We start from the raw sequence: 6,000 nt of genomic DNA, 5'->3' as shown, positions 1-6,000 counted from the left end.
GCCAATTGTACTTCAGCTTCTAACCATGCAACCAATTAAAGGGATGGTATAGTGATGCTCCAAGCAAGTGGGACTGAGTTTAGTGAATTGCTTACTTAACCAATTAGCCTAATTAACCTGTCTAGTCAGACCAGATAAATAAATAAAACCGAGTAGGAAATTGGCAGAGCTCGGGAATCGAACCCCAGTCTCCGGAGTGCGAGACGAGCACGCTACCACTCCGCCATGCCAGCTCGATGGTTTGGAATGAACAAAGGCGCGTCTAGTGAATACGGTGTCATCGTTCACTCTTATCTTCCTCCCTTCCCGTTACGGCGAGGTTTACGTGTCCACCGAGATATGAGAGAGAGAGAGATACATTTCCTTTCCTCAAAAATCAATTTACCGACAAGCAAGGCGTAGAACCAAACGGGCGATGGCGTTCTATGGACTCCCTGGCAGCGTTGCAAAACGCTGTCGCGTTCCGCTCTTAGAGGCGAAGCTTAACATCTTAACCACGCATCAGTGACACAAGCAGCAACACGGCGCTTAAGTCTTTCGCCTCACCGCACTTTAGGTCAACAAAGTGCCCCACTGAATTTTATATTTGTTGGGGCTTTATGAAAATTACGCCGGATGAAATTCAACATTCTGGATGCTTTGCCTACCACACATTCAGTGTGGGTTCTCCATGTAAGGTCCTCTCTGAAATGTACAGTCGCCGTCAAAAGTAAATGGAAGGCGACTTTGTCAAAAAAAATTTAATTTCTTTAAATCTAAAGCATAATGGTCCATGTTTGTCGGTGCACAGTGAAATTTGCAAGCACAATTAGTCTGCACATATGTATTCAAGGATGCATGAATCGAGCGGGCAATGATTCATTTTTTTCGTTAATATTGCCTTGAATTTACTTTTGACGGCACCTGTACCCCGAGGTACTTAAAATTGTAAACTTTTTCCGCAAGAGTAGAATTTAAACACTACACAGAGTTTATTGGGTTACGTTTTGTTGTAAAAGGAACATATTTACATTTATTTGAATTCAGCGTCACTTTCCACTTGATGCACCATCGATTGATGCTGTCTAGATTTTGCTGCAGGGTGCGAACATCATTTTCGGCGACTATTGGGCTATACACGATGTAGTCGTCTGTGTACAAACGGATTTTACAGGAAGTGTTCACGCCATTAGCACTAATAAAAATTAAAAACAACAAAGGACTCATAACTGACCCCTGAGGTACACCGGAAGTAACGTCTGCAGAGTGGGATGTAACACAATTAATTACAACATATTGGGATCTATCGAAAAGGTAGTCGCGAATCTATGTATTTACAGCGTGGTGGATCCAGAGGGACGCAAGTCTATGCAATAAAAGGGCATGCGGTACACAGTCAAACGCTTTTTTCAAATCTAAAAATATGCAGTCAATTTGATTTCCAGTGTCATAACACGAAATAATATCATGACTGAATTCCAACAATTGTGTAGAACATGAAAGCCCAAACCTGAAACTATGCTGTACATTCGCAAAGAAGTTGCTATGTTCCAAGTGTTTTATAACGGCCTTGTAGATAATGTGCTCTAGAAACTTGCAGTTTACGCTGGTGAGGGAAATTGGTGGGTAGTTCGAAACCTCACTTTTGGAGCCACTTTTATGGATTGGAGCTATGTTAGCTTCTTTCCATTCTGTGGGAAGACAACCACAGTCTAACGACTTGTTATACAGCGCCACAAAATAATGTGCTACCACCTCAGCGCATGCTTTCAGAACATAAGATGTAACTCGATCAGGACCAATAGCGGTTTGAACATTAAGCTATTGCAGTTGCTTCAAAATTCCATTATATGTAACTGTAATAGGTGACTTGGGTATAGAAATAATTTGAGTGGTTCCAGGAAATTCTGCGCAAATGGGAGCGCTAAAAACAGACCGGAAATAGCGATTAAAACAAGCTTTGTCATAATCATCAGTGACGTCAGCGCCGTCAACCGATAGGTGTGGAACGCCAACCTGTTCCCTTCCATGAGATTTTAAAAACTTCTATAGCTCCTTAGGGTTACGCTGAAATTTTTCACCGAAAGAAGCGGAGATTTTGTTTTTTGAATCTTTAGTTTAGCTTTGATATCGCGCGAAAGGATCTTCATTGCTTGAAACGTACGTGAGCAACTGCTTTTTGAGTACCAGGTGAGAAGGTGGTGCCTCTTGTTGACCAGTGCACGGATATCCCGATCGAACCATGACTTATCATTTCGCCGTTTGCAAGACACCACTTTTGACGGTACATGTATATCAACAAGAGTTTTGAATTTGTTTTTAAAGAGTTCTCAAGTGCCCTCTCAGTCTAATGTATGACTGCTGTTTAAAAAATCCGGCAAGAAGGAAAGAAGATCACGTGATAACAATGCATAGTCACCTTTGTTTAAAAATAAACTTTCCTCGATTGCTTATGCACAGCCCGTGCAACTGACACCGTAAAACGCGCAAGGACACAGTTATGATCACTTAGACCAGAGATTATTAGTACCTTATCTGCTGACGAGGTTGTATTTTAGAAAACTAAATCCAAAATGGAAGAGCTCGAGTGTTGCTGTCTAGTAGGCTCATTTACATGCTGAGTTAGATCATTAACTGCGATGAGCTCTGCGAAGGCTAACGCCAGTGCAAACTTGTCGTTGAGTATGGGCTTTTTATCCTTCCATTCTACGTTGGGCATGTTAAAATCACTACCGAAGATAACATCATTATTGAGTGTGGTGAGGAACCGCGAGAGGTCATTGTAGCACTCGACGCAATTTTGTCCAGGTGAGCGATAAAAGGACCCTAGTGTTAGGATACCACCACTGCGCTTCGAAATATAGCACCACACAGATTCACTGCAAGCTGGAGACACTGCTATCGGCTTCGAACGGAAGCATGTCCTTGCAAGTTCAAGAACACCGCCCCCATGAGTGTCCCTGTCACTCCGGTGCACGTCATAGCCAGAAGGGAAGACCTCAGCGTCACCAATAGAATCATGCAACCAGGATTCGGTACCGAGTACGACGTCAGGGTTTACTGAAGATATCAAAGTGGCAAAATCGTCAATTCTATTTTTTAGGCTACGATAGTTCACAACAAGAAAAACTAGCCCATCGGCCCCCGGATTCGACCGACGCGGACAGGGAACATATGAAGACGCGTGGCGAGGCCAATACTCAGCAACTAGCTATCTTGCAGTTTCTACAACCTTTTAAGAGGCAGCGTCATAGGTGAAGCACGGATTGTTGGCGTATAACTTGTTGAAACGCACCTTAAAGGGCACATCTAGTTAGCGCGCATAGACAACAAGCTTAGACTGCGCATGGCGCACAGAAGGACTCAAATCTTCTCAGACAGCAAATGACTTGCTTTTAAGCTTGCCACCAAACGGCAAAACGGGGTCCTTATGTTTGAAAGCGAGTGCAATATTTAAGAATTATCGGCCGCCTTTTATTTTCATCGTCTTTTCCCAAACGGTGTGCATGCTCAATGCCAGCCTCTGACAAAGATTGTCCTAATTCAAACTGAAAAAAGCTAGTACCTTTTCCTCAGACTGCTGCCAGGTCTCAGTTGCACTATCCTTTACACCAAAAATTAGTAGGTTATTTTTTCAAGATTGATTGTTAGCCTCATCAATGACAGCTTTTAGGGAGAGAACATCACGGGACAATTCAATAAGCTGTAGCTCATCACGGTTCACTTGAGCCATGTTTTCTTCAAGAGTATGTGCTCGATTTAGTATGTCGAGCGTGGCACTGTGCTGCACTCTGACGGATTGCAAGTCCTCGAGGAATCTCGCTCGACCTTCCTCTAGCATTTTAAGGGTCATTAACACATCGTCAATAGTGACCACAGCCGCATTCTCAGGGCCAGGGTTTGTCTCCACATCTCCTGACACTAGCAAAACCAAATGCGACTAAAGACTCTACGCGCCAGAAAGCATGTCGAGACATTTTCGGATTCGGTAAAGCAAAGTGTTTCGGCACGACACCGCATAAATGCATCGGTTTCAGGTACGAAAACAGTATGCAATTCGCATGTAACTGACCTGGGAAAACTGACGTGAGCAGATCGGAGCGGCGATGTCGTGCCCCGGGCGCCGTATGCAGTAACGCCCCTTATGTAGCTGGGCCACATCGCTGGGATCGCCTGTCACTCCTAGTTGCCAGACGATTTCTTTTGCAGAAGCTAACACCGGAGAAATTGCCTTGATGATCGGGAGGGGTACGGCAGTAGGTAGAGCGTGCCTTTCAAACGGACTTGGAGCCGGGGCAGAAGTTGGCGGGGCTGGCTCCAGTGAAGCTGGAAAATCTATTGACGCCCACGGTGCCAGCAGCGTGAAAGCCAGGACATGGGTAAGCAACTGACGCGAGCATATCGAAGAGGTGATGTCGTGGATGGAAAAATGATAGGTGCAACGTTAAGAGATCGGAAGCGGGCGGAGTGGGTCAGGGAACAAACGGGGTTTAATAATATCCTAGTCGAAATCATCAGGGTTGGTTGGTTTATGGTTGGTTTATGGGGTTTAACGTCCCAAAGCGCTGAGGCTATGAAGGTTTGAAGGTTTGAAGGTTTATTTCCGCAACTAGGTGTTGCGAGGACAGCCAGGGAAAAAGCTGTATATACAGCTTGAGAGGTCCTGGCTTCCTCTTACAGTGCAGCATTGACGGCGGCGGAATGGGACATCAAACAAATAGTAAGAAAAAACTCGTATGTTCTGTACATAGAATGACACATGTACGTTCAGTAAGCAGTACATTCTGCTTGTAAAAGAAAAAAGAACTATATTAGGTCAAAGAGACTATAAAGGCAAACACAGGGAGGAGAAAATAAAGGACAGCAGAACTGACAGGTGCACTCAAAATGGTAATAGCAAGAAAAAAAAGAACTACACGAATATTTGGGGCAATTCTTTCAGAGAAATATTGGAGACATCAAGATTCTTGCGGCAGTACAACTGGTTCAGAAGTGTCGGTAAGGTATGCTGCAACATTTGTTTGCCATAGTTTGTACGGCATTTCTTAACATTCCAAGGCTCTGCTGCGCGGGTATCATACACAGTTCTGTATGGCAAACAAATGGCAAACAAGAGACGCCGTAGTGGAGGGCTCCGGAAATTTCGACCACCTGGGGTTCTTTAACGTGCACTGACATCGCACAGTACACGGGCCTCTAGAATTTCTCCTCCAAAGATATTCCAGCCACCGCGACCGGGATCGAACCCGCGTCTTTCGGGTCAGCAGCCGAGCACCATAACCGCTGAGCCACCGCGGCGGTCGAAATCGTCAGGAAGAAATGTGCTTGGGAAGGACATGTAATGAGAAGGCACGATAACCGCTGGTCCTTGAGGGCAACGGAGTGGGTTCCAAGAGAAGGAAAGCGTAGCATGGGGCGGCAGAAAGTTAGGTGGGCGGGTGAGATTAAGAAGTTTGCAAGGATACAGTGGCCGCAACTGGCTAATGACAGGGTTAATTGGAAAGACATGGGAGAGGCGTTTGCCCTGCAGTGGTCGTAGTCAGGCTGATGATGATGATGTTGGTGGTGGTTTTCCGATGTCACGTGGCTCCTGGCATGATTTTAAGAACCTGCTCATCGCTCGCAATAAATTGTTGGTAGTTAAGCACATGTCCTTTTAGCTTCAATGTTCGTCATCGTTTTTTCGCGCTCTCCCTCTATCCACGCAACATGCCCAAACCACAGCTCTAGTACGTTTGTTTTTAGTTTCAATTATTATGACTTCTGTTCTATGCCCACTAAACAGGAGACTATTTCTGAGCGTCCATTTGCCTAATTTTGCAAACTTTAAATTAGCGTCTTCGACAAGGTCGTCAATAGTTTCACCGCCTAGTGATATCCTGGTACCGTCCGCGCATGTGATAAATTTAGCAGTTGTGCTAATTTTGACATATATATTAAATAAAAAGTTAATAAAATGTTTCCCTATGGGATGCCTGAGGAGAATAGTAGTGGATCAGAGTGACTGTCATTTATGACAGC

The sequence above is a fragment of the Amblyomma mixtum genome, chromosome 3 (assembly GCF_055824585.1).
Source record: "Amblyomma mixtum isolate Tamu chromosome 3, ASM5582458v1, whole genome shotgun sequence".
Taxonomy (NCBI): Eukaryota; Metazoa; Arthropoda; class Arachnida; order Ixodida; family Ixodidae; genus Amblyomma; species Amblyomma mixtum.
The sequence above is the reverse complement of the archived record's forward strand: the minus strand, read 5'-3'. Positions refer to the sequence as shown.